General features: G+C 34.7%; 1 protein-coding gene across 6 annotated transcripts in view; it reads left to right on the top strand.

Moving 5' to 3' along the window:
• The window catches only part of MED25 (Mediator complex subunit 25), a 247,691-nt gene that overhangs the window by 149,895 nt on the left and 78,030 nt on the right, over positions 1-19,766 (top strand). The window lies entirely within an intron of this gene.

Below are 19,766 nucleotides of genomic sequence, written 5' to 3' on the forward strand. Positions count from 1 at the left end.
TAAATACCAAAGAGCACACTCCGGAGTGTACTCTCTTTACTCCGTGTGCTGTGGTGGGTAAATCCTACTCGACATGCGCAGTCAACTCCTGCGCTTATTAATTAATCTGAAATCGTGCAATTTATCGTACCAGTGCAAAAATGGAATTCCAATTTGTTGTTGATGCACAAGAAAGTAATATATTCAATGAAGAAGGGCATGTTTTAGTTCAAAACGAAAGAGGTAAGTGTTTAACAAATAATAAGCTCATAATCGTAATCTGTTTATGAAATTCAGAGGCTGACAAATTCTGTCATTATGTAGAATAATAACAACATACATTATTACAAAATGTAATATAACAAGAAAACAAAATTTAATTAAAATAAATAATAGTCACTACTGCTGTTATTTGTTATTTTTATACTAGAAGGAAGTTTATCTTCTCCCTTGCAATCTAATATCTGCCCTTGTAATCGTATTATTCCATCAATGCAAGTTTTAACATAGGCCTATTTTTTTTGTTCTTTGTTTCTTTTATATATTGACTTTATTCTAGGTGACTTATTGTATGTGCCATGCACGCGCGAGGAGGTTGCTCCCCTACTACAAGCGAGGTCGAAGATGAGGAAGCCACTTCAAGGAAGGAGGTGACGGAATCCCCTGAAGCCGAAAATGTGGATACAAATGCAAATAGATGGTCTCATAATGATGTGCTTTCATTAATAGATGCATACAGACAGAATATTGAAAGGTTTAAATCCTCTTCAGTAAGAAATGATATAGTCTGGAAATGTGTTGCTGATCAAGTGAAATCTGTTGGGGGTAATTTCACTCTCAAACAATGTGAATTTAAATTCGAATATCTAAAAAAGAAATACCAGGCAAGAGTGGACAACATGAACGCTACACAAACAGGCACTTCAGCAGTGTATTTCCAATATTTTAATCAGTTCCATGAACTATTTGGAAAAAAGCCACATATACAGCCAGTGGCAGTAGCATCGTCAAGTAGAGGTGGGAACATTAATCTGAATGATGATGATGATGATGATGATGATGATGATGATGATGATGATGATGATGATGATGATGATGATAAGCCCTTGAGTCTTGAGCAAGTGATAGTGAGTGAAGTGATAAGGGGCAGAAGGAAAGAGGGCAAAGAATCATCAAAGAAAAAGACAAAATTCGAAAAGGCTGTTTCAGAATTTATTAAAATGAACAAGACAAAGGAAGAAGAAAAAGAATGTGGACATAAGGAACTATTATAAGTTCAAAGAGAAGCGATAGTAGCATTCAGTGAAAAAATGGACAAACTAATTGATAAATTGTAAACAAAACTGTGCTTATTTGTTTGTACTGTTCCATCACAGTGTTCTTTTTTATTATCACAGACTACAATAATCGTAATGTATCCAGTTAACTATCTTCTATACAGGGTATCACGATATAAACTAAAAAAATACTGGTAGTACAGCATAAATAACTGAAGAAAAAAGTATGTCTCTCGTGAGTCTTAACTTTGTTTAAAATGAGAACGGTCATTATTATTTTACTTTGCTCAGTACATAATGCTGAAGCAATCGTTTATTACTCTGTTGTGTATTGGTATGTGTTGGGTGCAAGGTCATTGACAATGACATTCACGTTCATTAGAAATGTGAACAAATATTAGCCTACTATCAATCTTAAAAACATGGTATTTTACAAATTAAAAATACAGTTATAATAAATAATTAAATTTCACTATACATTTTGTTCAGTAGACTGATATGTACTGTCTATAACGTTAAATTAATACTGTGTTAACTATTAAAACTCAAAAAGGTAATATAGCATTGTGACTATATTTGGCATTGTATGCACCATTTTCAAACTACACTAATTTAAAATGGCGCACACCACACCGAAACTAGTCGAAAAGGAATAATAGCCTACCTTAAGTTTTAATAGTTCATACAGTACTAAGTAAACATTAGTTAACAATTTCATTTTGTTTTGATTTGTTCCAGTAAGTAAGTTATAATACAATATTAAGTTTCAAATGGGCCGTCTGTGCTTATCTAATTTTATGAAGTACTAATTATAACATGAACGTTTTCGGCACTAGTGTGCCATTTTCAAATGTATAGAAGATGCTGCCTAGTTACATTGTCAAATAGATACACGTAAACATGATCATTATGTGTGTGAAAACTTATAGTATATACCCTTAAATTATAACATGAAATGCAAAACACTTACATATAGTTAATTAAAACACATACTTAAAAATAGTAAATTAAAATATTGTTTTGCTATTATAATGTCCATCGTTGTGTGATGAACAACAAACTAACAAATAGAGTCACACCAAAATATGCAATGATAAAAAACAAGCACTACTCATATCCTGCCCGGAGATCCAACATGCAATATCAAAAACTGTGTGTGCCTAACGAAATTAAGTTCTTACACAAAAAGAAAGAATACCTAAACAGGAAATTATATGATATACATTTGCAATTGGCAACCTACTTCAATCACACATGGAACCTAATTTATTCGAACAATACCGAGAAAATTAATAATATAATGAGAGTCAAATATGAAACATTAAAGAAAAAAGTAAATGCACTAATAAACAGCCAACCACAACAGCAACCCATTAACAACAGTAAAACACAGGACAACAGAATAGTAAACCTAACGAAGCTCCAACTAAACAACCAAGAAATAGACATACTCAAAAATGGATACAAACATGATTTCCCCACAAGCAACATACACAACGTAGTTGACACACTGGCCATCGAAACCCAACACATAATTTCACAAAGCAATCACGAAAACAAAGAATTTTTACAATATAGTACAGCACAAATAATAGAGAAGTACATCACAGAACCTAACACTAAAAAAGAATTTAAAACAGCCAAAACAAACCAAAACAAAATAAAGAAACTGAGGCAAAAGTTTGAAGATAATAATATAATACATATATAAGCAGATAAGATTGATGCTGTTGTACTAATGTATAAAACTGATTACATTGATAAAACCAATACGTTCTTTAACAATAACCAGATAAAGGAATTAAAAACCGACCCAACTGAAACATACCAAAAGCAAATAAAAATAGCCATCAAAAACGCACCAGATGTAATCTCGAAAAACAAAAGTCACACAGTAATAATGAAAAACCCCAAAGCCCCCACATTGAAAACATTACCCAAAACACATAAAACAGAAATGACCATGACACCCATAGTAAACTGCAGAAATGCACCCAACCATAAACTTAACAAATTTTTATACAATTTCCTGAAAACAATCATCATACAAGATAGTCAATACACCATTAATAATACAAAACAACTAATAAATAAACTACGAAAACTGAAAACTACAAAAACAACGAAATTACTATCACTTGACATAACCAATTTGTATACAAATATTTCCATCAATGAAACCTTAGATATTATATCCTCAAAACTGAATAAACTTCAATTAAGTAATAACCTAATCCAACAAGTTATAAACTTATTACAAATTTCACTAAAGCAAAATTATTTTCAATTCCATAACAAATTTTACGCCCAACCAATAGGACTGGCAATGGGCGACCCCTTGTCAGGTTTCTTAGAAAACATATTCTTACAACATCTCGAAAAAGAACACATTAATGCTCTAAGCAATAAATTTCATTTTGCCATATATACTAGATATGTCGATGACACTCTGATCATTTATGAGGATAACACCAACCAAAACACACTTATACAAGAAGAATTTAACGAACTACATCAGAATTTGAAATTCACTTTGGAAACAAGCATTAACAACAGCATAAACTTTTTAGATCTAAATATCATGGTAAGACCGCCCAAAATAATCTTTAACATACATAGAAAACAAACGGCCACTACACATTCCACTGATAATAATTCGACTCACCCCACAACGCATAAAATTAGCAAATTCAGATATCTAATTGACCGATTACTCATGACACCAATGAATAAGAATAACTACAAAAAAGAATACAATTACATTCAAAACCTAGCAACAGAAAACGGCTTCAATAAACACCTGATCAATAAATTACTCAACAAAAGAAAAGCCAAATTATTTAAGAAAAAACAAACCACATTGGAACCGGTAAAAGCAAAATCCAACAAACACTGGCATACTATGACCTACTTTGGAAAAATTTCAAACCAAGTAAATAAACTTTTTCAAAAAACAGAATATCAACATAGCATTCAGAACCGATAATAAACTTCACAACATAATTCCCAATAGAACTAACAGCAACGAACCTTTTCAAATAGTGGTATATACCAATTGCATTGCAAAAACTGTCCCAAACTATACATAGGTCAAACCCCTCCGAAATTTCAGAATTAGATACAGAAAACATGCTTACTTACTTACTTACAAATGGCTTTTAAGAAACCCGAAGGTTCATTGCCGCCCTCACATAAGCCCGCCATCGGTCCCTATCCTGTGCAAGATTAATCCAGTCTCTATCATCATACCCCACCTCCCTCAAATCCATTTTAATATTATCCTCCCATCTATGTCTCGGCCTCCCTAAAGGTCTTTTTCCCTCCGGTCTCCCAACTAACACTCTATATGCATTTCTGGATTCGCCCATACGTGCTACATGCCCTGCCCATCTCAAACGTCTGGATTTTAAGTTCCTAATTATGTCAGGTGACGAATACAATGCGTGCAGTTCTGTGTTGTGTAACTTTCTCCATTCTCCTGTAACTTCATCCCCCTTAGCCCCAAATATTTTCCTAAGCACCTTATTCTCAAACACCCTTAATCTATGTTCCTCTCTCAGAGTGAGAGTCCAAGTTTCACAACAATACAGAAGAACCGGTAATACAACTGTTTTATAAATTCTAACTTTCAGATTTTTGGACAGCAGACTGGATGATAAGAGCTTCTCAACCGAATAATAACACGCATTTCCCATATTTATTCTGCGTTTAATTTCCTCCCGAGTGTCATTTATATTTGTTACTGTTGCTCCAAGATATTTGAATTTTTCCACCTCTTCGAAGGATAAATCTCCAATTTTTATATTTCTATTTCGTACAATATTCTGGTCACGAGACATAATCATATACTTAGTCTTTTCGGGATTTACTTCCAAACCGATCGCTTTACTTGCTTCAAGTAAAATTTCTGTGTTTTCCCTAATCGTTTGTGTATTTTCTCCTAACATATTCACGTCATCTGCATAGACAAGAAGTACAGAGAACACGCTACAGATTTTAAATACAATAGAAATAAATCGAAATATGCTCATCACCTTATTGAAGGAGGACATGAATTAATCAATATGAAAGACGCATTAAAAGTTATTAAGGTTACTAGCAGCCCCTTAATTGACACGGCAGAGCAATATTACATCGCCAGGAGCCATAATGAAGGAAACCCGCTTTTAAATGAGCAAATAGCCAATACCAATAACCCTTTATTCAACCTATTTAAATTAATTTCAAGAAATCAAACAAGATCATTCCCCCCTTCCTCAGATCCCCCCACCCCCACGCCACTTCCGGTTCCGCTAGACGTTCATTAGGCTAAAATCCAATGTGAACACCGACTGACTCTCAGTCTGTGCCAAGCCAACGCCGAACACACAGTACAACCAGTTATTGCACGTAAGTTACTTGCCTACTCATTCTATTGGACCATCAGTACATTAGCATATGCAACAGCATAACTTTTATGTTCGCAGTGCACAAGGCTAGGCTGATATTCGGACGGTGACAACCCAGAATTTGTAACATCTTAACATTGGCAATCTGAAGAAAACATATACCAGGTATTATAATTAATCACCGCAACTTACATTACATATCACACACCATGTTTCATTATTGCGAAGTGCTTCATTATGTGAAAGTGATCAACAAAAGACAAGTGGACCTTGATCAATAAGAAACGATTTTATGACTTCCACAGTTTAATTAACATTTTAATATTTTACACCATAGTGCAACTAAACAACGTTTTTAATATGAAACTGGATCACTCCATTTGACAATGTCAAGTTAACCACAACGTTCGTCACACAACGATGGACATTATAATAGCAAAACAATATTTTAATTTACTATTTTTAAGTATGTGTTTTAATTAACTATATGTAAGGGTTTTGCATTTCATGTTATAATTTAAGGGTATATACTATAAGTTTTCACACACATAACGATCATGTTTACGTGTATCTATTTGACAATGTAACTAGGCAGCATCTTCTATACATTTGAAAATGGCACACTAGTGCCGAAAACGTTCATGTTATAATTAGTACTTCATAAAATTGGATAAGCACAGACGGCCCATTTGAAACTTAATATTGTATTAGTTAACAAGTTTTAACATTTTATCATATTGATATACAAGTATTAAAAGTGTGTGAACCAAGAAAAAATTATTTTCTGTTCATCATGTGTATAGTCTTTAAATGTTTCTTGCAAAGTAAAGGTGATGTGCTAAATTATTTCTTTTTTAATAGCCATTTTCTTGATTCTGTAAATAGTCATCCTCGACAATATCTGCATTATCCTGAACCTCTAGTCCTTCATTTATGTACTGTTCAATAAACAAATCATTATCTATACATAGATTGTGCAGTACACATGCTTCTAGTACAGTCACTGGAATTAAATCAGTCCAGATATTTCAACCTTCGAAATGTACCTTTAAGTAGCGCAAATGCTCTTTCAATCACTTGTTAGGTTTGTGACACCTAGAAATTAAATTGACGTTGAATTCTTGTCAGATTGCCTCTATCAACATAGGGAGGGATAAGCCACTCCATCACAGGGTAAGGTTTGTCTGCCAATATAAATTCATCTTGTGAGAAGAATTGGCGAGGATTGGACATAATATCCCTATAAATGTCTGAATTTCGGAATATTCTTGGATCACTTACCGAGCTGGGACAGCCATTAAAATAATCAATAAATTTCAGTGATGAATCGCAAATCCCTTGTAAAGTAATAGCATGGAAACATTTTCTATTTATGTAACCTTCTGGGTCTTCTTTGGGGGCTTTGATGGGTATGTAAGAATCATCAATGACACCAATAATATTGGGTATGTCTGACAGCTTTTTAAATGACTCTTGATTTTCCAACATCTCCTTGTGGCCATTTAATTCTAGTAGGAGCTATATTACACAAAGCCTTTATTACTTGCATAAGACAAACTGAGAGGGTAGATTTGGCCATACCAAATTTTAATCCAATGGATCTGTATGAATCTGGGCTGGCTAATATCCAAAGTACTGCTAATAATTGCTTTTGTGGATCAACTTGTGGCCGACCTGTTCTACTCTGATAAATGCATAAGAGAGGGGCACTTACTTGTAGCAGCTTTTCAAATGTTGCTCTCTGCAGTCTGAAATGCCTCTGGAATTCTATTTCGTCGTAACTGGTCACTATATTATCCATATATCCATTTGTTCTATTAGGTGTATCATCCTTCTGTAACGATAAACACAAAGCACCCTCACAAACGGAAAATGTTAAAAAAATTATTCTAAAAAATAATTCATCATTAAAACCATTCAAATAAATATATAATATTAAAAATAAAACTAAAACAATAAATTCGAATAAATGCAAATTCATCTTCCTAGTCATCCAAGTCATCCTAAAATAACATAAAATATAACTTTAAAATTATAGACGCACAGTTTTAATACAATATTCAAGGTAGTTTTTAAAATCCAGAATGCCGTTTCATGATATAATACATTAATATTTAATTTGATGTGTCCTGTGTTCATTACCTCGTACTGAACCACCAAATTTAAAAAAATGAGAATATCATGAATGCTAAGACACGTTTTATTCTGTCTGCCATTTTTACATTGCTTCTACCGTCAGCTGATGAAAGGAAACAGGTGTTCTGTGCGTGATTATTATCAAATGATATGAAATGAGAGATTAATCACGGGTCCATTTTAAAAGTCCCACACAATGTAGCCGTGCTCGGAGTAAAAGTCGAAGTTACTTGCGTAATACTCTTCTCCGATGTTACTCTACTCTGAGTAATAGCATAGTGTACAATATAGAATATATATGCAAGTAATAAAACTTCAACTGAGAATGATGTGGAAGTTTTCGAATAATTGAATTTTGATATCTTTTAATGTTAAATTAATATCAGATTTAGAAAATGAAAGAAAGTAATAAGAACATGATCTTTGTTGTGCCAACTAATTTATAAGAGAGCATGTTTGTCATTCTGAGTTTGATGTTTACACTCTGTTGAAGTGCTAATAGCAACATGAACTGCATTGCTATCTTTTCTGATATGCTTGTATGAAATTGAACAGTGTGATCCCAAAACTCACTGAGTCAATTTGGTAATTTTTATGATTTATATATATATATATGATTATGTTTGAGCCCTCCATCATTATATTTTAAGCAAACAAACAACAGCAAACCTTGTCTCAAAGTTTGTGTTATTGTGCACGTCACTTGAAAACTTGCTCAGGCCATAGAATGGTGAATAAAAAAAAACTACCCCAGTCCTTTCATAAAAATGGACTGAACACGTTTTGGGATCACACTCTTCAATTGTATTTATAGTTGTATTACAGCGAAATTCTCCTGAATACAAAGTCATTAAAACATGTCTTATGTTATGAAAATATGTTTTTAATGTTTCAAGTTTATTTTTCTGATTATCAGTAATGGAAAATAGAAAGTGCCTGAGAAAATTATTTATAGAAACATAAAGAGTTAATAATGATGATGATGATGATAATAATAATAATAATAATAATAATAATAATAATGTCTTTGAGACACAGGTGGATGCGACAAGCCAATTTTAAATGATTGATTAAATGGAAAACTTACTAGTGTTAATTATATAATTTAATTTAATTATATAATATAATTATATAATATGTGATATAATTGACACTAGTAAGTTTGCCATTTAATCAATCATTTATATTTAAGTGTTAAAAGTAGTGTATGCAAGATTCAAGATGGAAGCCAATTTTAATATTGTAAATGATGTATTCTGTCACTGCTACACTTAATTAACTCCCGTACTTACTTACTTATGGCTTTTAAAGAACCTGGAGGTTCATTACCGCTCTCACATAAGCTCGCCATCGGTCCCTATCCTGAGCAAGATTAATTCAGTCTCTACCATCATATCCCAACTCTCTCAAATCCATTTTTAATATTATCCTCCCAACTACGTCTCGGCCTCCTCAAAGCTCTTTTTCCATCTGGTCTCCCAGCTACACTGCGATTCACCCCTTGAGGTTACTGTGGTCTTTATGGGGAAGACGATGTTCCCACACTTTCCCTCACTTTCGCTTTTAAAGACGTTGCCGCGACAACGGCCACGATAGTCAGAATGTAGGGGCGGAGAGTTTGTTACCTCGGCCTGCGACTGCGCTACTACTTACGTGAAACACATTAGACTCTTTTTTTCGACTGTAAGTCTAATCACGTACAGTACAGTATTTACAAAACATTCAGAACAGAGTATTGTCAAGATACTTAACTCACCTGCCAGCTGCATTATTAGTCTGGTAGCACCGCAACACCCAAGTCAGAGTCAGAATCGACTTCATCGTCATCGTTGTCGCTATCGTCGTCAGAAGAATCTTCTAAATTTATGATAACGCTGTCATGAATAACATCCAGCAAACAGTCAGTGTCCCACTCGATACTTTTAATATGAGAGACATAGTTCCTCCACTGCTCGGCGTCACATCGTTTACACTGGTTTCCACAAGTTCCTGCACCCTACTTAAATTAAATGTGTTATTTTCTATTGCAACTTTCCTTTTAATCTGGCTCCAGGTCTCTTCTATTGGTTTAAGTTCGCAATGATACGGGGGTAAACGCAGCACTTCATGTCCATATTCCTTCGCCATTTCGTCGATTATGAATTTGGGCTCATAGAGAGGACAGACAGATTCCACTAGTTTCAACAATTCAGTCTTAAGCATGGAAGTATCCCATTGTACGCCCTTGCTTGTCAGCCAAGACTGAATTGCTAATTTAGTATTGTTTTTAGTTGGAAGTCTTTCAGTTTTCCTAGAATGGATAGTCGCGTTGTCCAATACAATGACACTGTTTGGTGGAATGTTCGGAAGAAGCTTCTCTTTGAAATATTTCTCATACATGGGACCGTCCATCTCGTCATGGTAATCTCCATCCTTTTTTCCGTGGTACACCAATTGGGCTCCTGGAATGAAGCCGTTCTCGGTACCGGCGTGAACTAATATAATGCGTCCACCTTTCCCTGATGGCAGCTTGTTCCCTGTTGTAAGCAGTTTCCTTCTTACATCTAATGCTGAGGTTATTGTCTTGTCAATCCAAGATTTAGAAGTAGTGGAGCCTGCGTTTATCCAGGTTTCATCAGTATACACAATACTTCTGTTCGCAGCTCTATGACGTTTGATAGATCGCAGATAGCTGTGACGCCAAGCAATAATATCGTCTCTGTCTATCAATAATGAGTCTCTCTTTCTTTTCACAAATTCAAAACCCATGTCAATTAAAAGCCGTCTCAGTGTCGATAATGATATGTTTGGAAGATCAGGATCAGCGTCGAGAACAGATTTTAACTTTTTTAAAGTGGGTAACTTATTCTGTCTATAGAAACAATGAACTTGCCTTCTAATACCAGATTGAGTCAGTGAATCATATAACTGCAGCCTAGTCTTCTGATTTCCAGGGCTTGTCTTCTTCACTGGAGTTGATAGTTTTCCAGCTGTAAGGAATTCTTTTTTTATCGCAAGTACTAGCTTGTATGAAAATCCGGTAGCATCTGCAGTCTGCTTGGCACCTGAGCCACAGAACAAGCGCCACTGTTCCTACATACATTCAGCACTATTCCTCTCTCTTTGGAATTCAGTACTCTTATTTTCACACTTAGCTTATTGTAACATTCAGGCGATTTCTCCATATTTATAAGTTGTTAACTACCTATTGAATGTTTTGAAACACTGCACTAGATTATTAGGTCTATGTGTTAAGGCTATAATATATAATATATATGTACACTTACACTATTTCACTAAACCACAACGAATCACTTCCAATGGTTTTCCTTAACGCTATAATATATGTATATAGGCTACACTCTCACTATTACACACACAATAATATCAGCGGTCAATGTTTTTGAAGCAGATAGCTCAGTAGCTTACTCGGTCAACGACAGAGTACGACTGACTAGAAAGAGACAAGGGAAGAGTGACACTTTGCAATGCGGTAGGATGAATGTTGCGAAGTTGCAGGTATAATCCCAAACCCAGCACATAGACAGAAGGATCTGGAGACGAAATATTGCAGCAATGCACGCTATTCCTTTCCTTCAGTAACCTCAAGGGGTGAATCGCAGTGTAACAATCTCTATGCATTTCTGGATTCGCCCATAGGTGCTTACATGCCCTGCCCATCTCAAATGTCTGGATTTAATGTTCCTAATTATGTTAGGTGAAGAATACAATGCATGCAGTTCTACATTTTGTAACTATCTCCATTCTCCTGTAACGTCATACCTCTTAGCTCCAAATATTTTCCCAACAACCTTATTGTCAAGCACCCTTAACCTCTGTTCCTCTCTCAAAGTGAGAGTCCAAGTTTCACAACCATACAGAACAATCAATAATATAACTGTTTTATAAATTCTAACTTTCAGCTTTTTTGACAGCAGACTGGATGACAAAAGCTTCTCGACTGAATATTAACAGGCATTTCCCACATTTATTCTGCATTTAATTTCCTCCCAAGTCTTACTGTTGTTCCTAATTAAATCCCATACCGATTTTATTATTATTACTATTGTTGTTCTTGTCGTTGCTTTTAAAATAATAATAATAATAATAATAATAATAATAATAATAATCAGTGGGTGTCTCAAAGATATTTGGAAATGGAAACTAAAGTTAAGAAAGAAAATATGATAGATATTACCATTTTAACCTACATTATGCTTTAATTTTTTGATAAGTATGCTTTATCGTTTTTCAAATTATGCTTTATTATAAATTTATTTTAACATAAATAACAATATACATAATAATGTCTTTTATATCAATAAACTTAAGTCAAATACTGTTTATGTATATCACCAAACTGAATTTTTTTGTCACTAATGTTGGTTTGCAGGATAGGTATTAAGAATATACTGTAAGCAATCTAGTCATGAAATGATGAAAATCTAGTCATCCTTGTCACTGTCACTCACACTCTCCAGATGAACAACACTCTCTTTAAGTTGATTTTGATTAATTGCAAGTTGTAAGTGAGACTAGATTTTCTTCTGCTAGACATAGCCATTTAGAGTTCAAAATCAAATTGAGAGTAGAAAAGCTTCTCTCGACTGAAGCAGATGATGGAGGAACTATAATTGTCTTCATTACCAGCTTACTTAGGATAGACATCTTGGTAGAATGTTTCTGCCAGATGGATAAGGCAGAAGTTGAAAACAAATTTTCTCCATGTACCATTGCTGCATATGTTGATATTTCTTCCACTAGATCATCAATGGCAGAGAAACGTTTCAGTTCACCTGAAGTAAAAACCGAAGAAATCTTCTCAGGAACAACTAATGTTGGATCTAAATTCTGAACTTCCTTCCAGAAATTTAGAGCAGGATGATTTTCATTCATATATTCTGTCAATTTTTTATACATTGCACCCGAACTTTGAACCATCTGAAGAACTGATGATAGAAGAAGCCAGACCTTTGTTGCATCTTGATTATCTAATTCCAAAACCTGTATTTGATTGCAGAGTCCATCAGAAATTTTAGGTATAGCTCTGAGTTGAAGTACAAGTTCATTATTTTCAACTAGTTGCTTTAAGTTTGTTACAACAGCACTGCCTTCACCATCTTCCAAATCACTTCAATGTTTGACTTCATTGAAATTGATGCAATGATATTTTTCTGCTTCTTTTAGGCCATCCAGCAATCTCTCCCTTCTGGCTGGAGTTTTTGCTAAAACAACCTTAACAACTGCAATGAATTCATCAGCAATGTTTAGTGAAAATCTAATCTCTTCAGCACAAAGATGTAATATGTGAGCCCAACATGTAGAATGTAAAAGCTGAGGTGCAACTCCACCCAGTTGCTTGCCGGGAGAAAGCATATATGGTGCACTGTCTGACATTAAAACAATAAAATTGTGTCTGTGAGCACCAATAAGATCTAGTATATAAAGTATTAAATTTACTATAACATCAGCATTGCAGTGTTCAGCAGTTTTGGTTTTCACAAGATGAGGTTTTTCATTCACAACACCCAGTGGACCAACAAGAACATTCACCATTTTACGATTCTTTACATCTGTTGTTTGATCAGCCACTAGATAGACAGAATTTCCCTCACATTTTGACTTAGTTTCCTGAAAGTCGTCTTCAGCACACTTTGCAAGATACCTTCTTAGAGTGGTTTCACTGGGAGCTGGCTGTATACATGTACTGTAGCTGTTGCTATCCACTGACGAAATCGTTGGTTACGAAAGACATGCAATGGAATACCAGCAGAAGTGAATGCTTTCACAAGATCTTTCATATTATCCTTGGATTTTTCCATACGCTGGCATACTTGAGGTATTGTACTGACATGTATGCTGCTAGGACCACCTGAAGTTGAACCCTGTCCATCACTCTGTTACTGAGATCTATGCTTAAAACTTTCCATATGTTTATGCACAATGGATTTTTTTTTTTTCGAAATCAATACACTCTGAACATAAGGTACACAAAATTTTCCCCTTTTCAGTCACAAAATTGTCTGTAGGAAACTCGCGAACCCTTTGTGTCACAGTTACAGATGTTTTCGGCATGCTGGTATCAAATAGATGTGAACCCTTCTGATTCAGAGTGTGAACTGGCCATAAAACCGTTAAACTTGTACTCTGTAATCTTATTTTGTTGTCCTGTTCCTCACAGAACTACAAATATAACTGTAGTTAAGAATTTAAAATATAACTTAAATTCTTAAGTTTGAAATTTTCATATGCTTTATTTTTTTTAAATATGCTGTATTGTGCTTCTAACATTTGTTTCATCGAGACAGATTGATAACTAAAATCATGTTTGTGTTAGCTGTCTAAAGTGCTGTTATGCTTTTTATGCTTTTGGGTTACACTACTAATAATATGTATATGGGAACTATTTCAGAATTGATTCAGAACATAAAAACAAAGAAAGAATATTCATCGTAACATAAGTATAATTTGGTTTTGTTTCCAAACTACTACGATTTTTGTCTTTTAGCAACTGTCTCTTTACCTTTACAGGAAATGTTCAGAATGACCCCTTCAAGCTTGAGTGCAAATCTGGTAACATCTCATACCATGTGACACAGAAGTCAGTTGATAAAAGGAAAACAAAACTGTAATTGAAAATACAATTGTATACAGTATGTTCACTACCGAAAATGTGCAAAATGTGCTCCATTTACTTAAAGACAGTGCCTCATTCAATCCTGACATTCTTCTGTCACTTGGTAAAAAAGAAAGAGAATTCAATATCCAATACAACGGCCAACACCTTCCTAGGACTTATGAATCCAAATATCTTGGAGTTATTTTCGATAGTAAGTTAACAAGGAGCAACCATTTGAAATACATTTCTGAAAAAGCTCGTAAAAGATTTTCCCTTCTAAAAAGACTAGCAGGAAAGAAATGGGGATGCTCTAGGAATACTTTGAACACTACATACAAAATGTTTATAAAGCCAGTGCTGATATACTGCGGAGAAATTTTAATTACTTCATCTTTCATAAACGAAATAGAATATGTTCAAAACCAAGCTGTCAGGTTCATTACTGGTGGAATCAAAACAACTCCAATAGATTCTTTGAGATTCCTCACTAATATTAACAGCATCAAAATGACAATAGAAGAAAAAGCACTGATTCAATGTGAAAAACTTGTCAGATTACCAGGAAAAAACTGGCATTCATACAGTCCTCTCTGTAGATTGAAAACTCAAAAAAGTTTCATATCCATTGTTCAAGAATTAAAACAGAAAGTCAATATCCCGAATTTAAAAGAAAACCTACAAATTAAACCAAACCCTTTAACTCTATTAAATATAGAATATAATCTAAATTTAACAGAAGAAATACTGAAATCAGAAGTAAACACTGAAATACTAAAACAATTGTCTCTAGAGACAATTAATATTAGATACCCTCCACAAAACTGGCTTCATTTATACACTGACGGATCCTTGATCTCCAGAGAACAAGGTGCCGGTGCAGGTGTTACGTGCTGTCTCTTCTGACTTTATAGATCTCTTGGGTATGGAACAGCAAGTTTTGATGGAGAAATCATTGCAATAAGTGAAAGTCTCAGGAATCTTCTATGCCACATCAGTAAATTTAAAAATGCAGTTATATTGTCAGACTCCAAAGCAGCTATTCTATCAATAGTCTCTAAACACACACCTTCATCTCAAACAGCAGAAATAACTAAAATGCTCTCTCAATTAATATCACTCAATAAAAGAATTGTATTCCAATGGATACCATCCCATTGTGGAATCCTGGGAAACGAGAATGCGGATGCTTTAGCAAAGAAGGGCAGCACTGCTACTTACAGACCTCTTACTAAATCTACGTATTACTCTGTGGAAAGATTTATTAAATCTACATACTTAAACTTCAACAAACAAAATTTGATAACACAATCCCAAGGGAAAAAATGGAACTCTCTGCATCATAATCCACAGTTAATTCCCGATTTACCACGAAAATCGTCTGTAGCTGCATTTAGATTGGCAACAGGCCATGATTGTTTGGCCAAACACCTGCATAGAATTGGAATATATCAGTCCCCTAACTGTCCATTGTGCAACTCAAACCAAGAAATGGATTCGGAACACCTCAAAATCTGTGCTTCATTGGCTGGAGTGCTGGAGTGCAAGAGGTCAAATGACTTTATTGTCAAACGCCTGGCATTAGAAAACAACAACAACAACATTCTTCTGTCATGCTTAAAAGTGTTGCAGGTGGGATTTACTGGATTACGTGGGTGATCCTTTATTTCAAGTCTTCTATAGATGTAGGCTCTGTTTCAAAAACATGCTGTTTTGGAAATCCCCATAAAAAGGAATCAAGGCGTGTGAGGTCTGGTGACCGTAGTGGCCATGACTGAGCTCAAACTCTTCCAACCAGTGCACACCGAACATCTCATTTAGTTTCTGGCAAACTGTTAGAGCATAATGTGCCTTGGCCCCATCTTGTTGAAACCACATTCTTACCAATTTGTTCATTGGCAAATCATACAGGAACTTCATTACAGTGCTGTCGAGCAATTTCCCATGTGTGTGTTTGTTTACATTTCCATCAAAGAAAAATATGATCCCACAACCATATCACCTTGTATTCCACACCATACCATGACTTTTGGAGCACCAGGGTTGTTAGCTTTAAGCATTCATCTTGGCATTTCTTTGGACCAGTTTTGTGCATTTTGTGTATGAGCGTACCCATCCCGAAAGAATAAGCATTTGTCACTGAACAAAACATACTTCAGGAAAAATCCATCAGTATACAAACGCTGTGTGATCCAGTTGCAATATGTTCATTGTCCGCCTCTTTAGTGGATCCTCTTTTAGCATTGTGTGTAAAGAGATAAAAACGTGCAGATTTCAATATTATGTGAACAGATTCTCTACTGATATCACTTTCTTGAACCACATAGGTCTGGCCATCATTTTCACAACCATGTCTATTGATTGTTGTTCATCAGTAGCAGATTTGGGACAACCAATTCATTTCTTGTCGAGTACACTGAAAGTTGTTTTAAATTTATGCAATAATTTATGTACATTTTGGTATGATGGTTTGAAATGACGCAATGAAGATGTAATGGAAGAATTACAACTAGAACCTGTAATTAATCACGTAAAACATTATCAGAACAATTGGATAAATCATCTGCATCGCATGCATAGAGATAGAATCCCAAAAGTCATGCTCCACTATCATCCAAACGGGAAGAGATCTCTCGGTCGTCCAAAGAAGTGCTGGATTGAAAATTCAACTGTGAGATCGTAACAGGCCATTTGGCCTAATACTTGAAGGGAAGAAGAAGAAGGTTTTGAAATGTCAGGATGATGACAATGAAACTCGTCAGCAGCTTTTCTTGTTTTCCTGTGATTGTCCCCACAGAACAGTACTAGCTCCACTCGCTGTTCAGGAGTCAACATGATCTCTTCAAGTTTCAATGAATATTAATATCACAACTGAACGCAATAAACAATAATGTTATCTTCTTTAACTCTTACTCATCTCAAAGTAATAACTCAATAGCTTCAAACAATAAAGGAAACAAAACACAAAGTAACTGTAGCATTGTTGTTTACTATACCATGACCTACTTTAATTTATGTAGGCCTACTGTATTCATTTTACGTACCATAAAATGGGTAACTTTGCGCCATTTTCTAGTTAAAAATTTGTTTTCAGTCTTTATGTGATCTTTAAATGTCAAATTTTGAGATGGGCATTTATTTTTTACATTCTAGGGATATGCAGGAATGTATTTAGCGAGTCATATCTTCGAAAATAAATGTCTTTTGAAATTTATAATCTGCCAAAAATTGGTGCAAAGTTACCCATAGTTGGGTGCAGGGGCGTGTGGTGTAATTTTTGTGTGGGTAAGCTCTGAAGTTTACTTATTGGCATTTTTTTTATACATATTAATCATCACTTATGAAACTTTCAGCTTTTCTCAAAACACACACACACACACACACATATATATATATATATATATATATAGGGTGATTCACGAGGATTTACCGTCCCTTACGAAGCTTATTTTTAGCTTCACAAAAATAGCCAATTAAACAATTAAAGAAATGGCAGTTCTGAATAGTTCATTCTCTATTTGTAATATTTTTTACCCGTAAAACTAAAGAAAAAAGGTATTTTACTAACAACTTCAAATGAATGTAACTCTGAAAATATTGCGATTAGAACAAACGTTTATATGACTTTTTTCTCAGAATGTCTTCGGAAATAAGCTCCGTCATATTTTGCAAGGTAATTGAGCGCATCTAAATATACTCCTTTGTTAACTGCCTCTTCTGACTCACAATGACCACGAAATGGCAATTAATGCATGGCTAGAAAACAGACTGTATCAATTAACCTCTCCAATATTTCCCTGTTCTTTCGCACCATTTCATTGTGTTGCTCGACACTGACATGAAATTGTGAATCTAACTGTACGTCTATTCGAGATGATCCAAATTACTTAAATTGTAAAACACTAAAAATATGAGCCTGTGACTTTTCATGTTTATTAATGGCATTGTGCAGATTGTTGAGATTATCATAACCATTTTTACACCAAACTGTTTCTTCTTTAGAAAACATAAGACAGGGCCAGCAAAAGAGTTTATTTAATTTTGCACTTCCTGCAACCTACTGAGTTTTCTGATATTGGGACGCTTGAAAATGTCGAGTATATTCTTTTCCTTTGTCTTTATGAGCTGCAAAAAGCGTTGGCTTTTCAGGACATGGTCGATCACTTTGTATCATGTTTAATTTTTCTTGTAAAGAATGTAGTCGAAATGTGTTTCAATAATTGTTCGATAGGACATAACGAATTGCCCATTCTTAATCAATACCGTATTTAGTTTATACACAGAAAACTACGACATAAATTGAGGGGTTTTCCGGAAAAAGGGTGTATACGTCAATATGGCGAATTGTGATACATGCAATCTAAGATTTTAAAACGCACCTGAATAAAATGTTATACACGCACGCAGCCCTGTCCTGCAGGTATGTACAGTACAATTAAAACAAAATTTCGCTACTATAATTAGCGAATTATTCACTACATTTTAAACCGTTTTCCCGAAGAATGGCGTATAGGTCTATCCACCTTTCTTCCGGCAAAGCCCTCAATTGTCACTCACAAAGAAACAAAATCTTCAAATAACTGAGAGACCCTTAACACTATCTCAACTGACAAACAAATCACATGTTTCATACACACTGCCAAATTCAACAATCAACACTGGTATTCTTCTGCAGGAACTTAACAAGCCAGGACAAGCGATAATCCTAGCGCTTATTCTTGCGTGTACGAGCATATATATACTAGGAAATTTTCCCTCCTTGTCTACTGTCCGTGCATGCGCCAGCACTGTAAAATGAGGCTTCAGGCAAGCTGTGAACGAAGAGCTGCCTTACTGCAGAAATGTAGTTAATGCAGAACATTTATATATGAAGTGCAGAATACACTTTATTAAAAATGTTCATCTATAAGTTGAATGAGATAAAATTGATACATTAATTTGAAGTGTGTCTACTAGGGTATGCGGCGCTTACCCGCTTGCCCTAAATGCACGCCCCTGGTTGGGTGTTACTTTGCACCACCAGAGTTTTAAGAGGTGTGGTGCAAAGTTTGCCACTGCTGGTGTTACATTGCACCATACACGTGTTAAACAATGAAAATATAATGTATCAGGAACAGAAAAATTTGAAACACAGATTCTAAAACTGCTATAAATAGTAACACGGAAAAAACATTTTAAAAAATCTACACAAAATTTCAGTGTAAGTGATCACATTCTTCTAAAATGTTGTTTCAAAAATATTATCAGTTCTTTTGAATGACAAGTCTAGATAACAACACGTGAATAACTGTAAAAATTATACGTATTATTTTGTGTCAAGTTCTGGAATGGAATATAAGCAAGCCCTTTCTTGATACTTTCTTGGGTGGATTTACTCTCCCAATTACATCC

Source organism: Periplaneta americana, chromosome 12 (assembly GCF_040183065.1).
Source record: "Periplaneta americana isolate PAMFEO1 chromosome 12, P.americana_PAMFEO1_priV1, whole genome shotgun sequence".
In the NCBI taxonomy this organism is placed as follows: Eukaryota; Metazoa; Arthropoda; class Insecta; order Blattodea; family Blattidae; genus Periplaneta; species Periplaneta americana.